The following is a 567-nucleotide window of genomic DNA, read 5'->3' as shown; positions in this document are numbered from 1 at the left end:
ATTGATATGAAAAAAAGTACATCCCTGAATAACACTGGAATTACCAGTCACAGCCGGGTTGTGCCTGTGAGATTCCAACTTGTTCTGCCAAATGATCTCAGTTTCTGTAGCGATGGTGGTATAGTGGTGAGCATAGCTGCCTTCCAAGCAGTTGACCTGCGTTCGATTCCCAGCCATCGCACAGACTTGGAGTCCATTATTCATTTCCTCTGGTAGGTCATTGTCTCCGTGCAATATTCCTGGAGATAGTCCATCGCATGCCAGGTTTTGGAAGGAAGGATATCTAACCATAAAACTTGAATGTGTCTTCACATGCTATTGTAAACACAAAAAACAAGGGCTTGTGAACCAAGTGCATTCATAGTTGCAAGGTCTTTTTTAATCCATAAAGGCATTACTACATACTTTTTGAATAGAAAAATGTGAATGCACACATTGTAGTCTTTTTATCTTGTTGAACTATGTTTCCCCACTTGCTATCAAAGGAAGGATTCTAAGGATGAACTTTTTTTTATGAAAGAAATGAGTTTTGGGGGATAAAGCAGCATGGTTTATTGCTTAGCAATG

The 567-nt window shown here is 39.7% G+C and overlaps 1 non-coding gene across 1 annotated transcript; it reads left to right on the top strand.

The window, feature by feature from the left end:
• The first annotated feature begins 109 nt into the window (after positions 1-109).
• On the top strand, positions 110-181 carry trnag-ucc. Its single transcript has one exon. It is a non-coding gene; the product is annotated as a tRNA-Gly (tRNA).
• The last annotated feature ends 386 nt before the right edge of the window (positions 182-567 follow it).

This window comes from Nematolebias whitei, unplaced genomic scaffold (genome assembly GCF_014905685.2).
Source record: "Nematolebias whitei isolate Nwh7 unplaced genomic scaffold, NemWhi1 Nwh_scaf_10430, whole genome shotgun sequence".
Classification (NCBI taxonomy): domain Eukaryota; kingdom Metazoa; phylum Chordata; class Actinopteri; order Cyprinodontiformes; family Rivulidae; genus Nematolebias; species Nematolebias whitei.
Note: the sequence above shows the minus strand (reverse complement) of the source record. Positions and strands in the feature narration are given on the sequence as shown.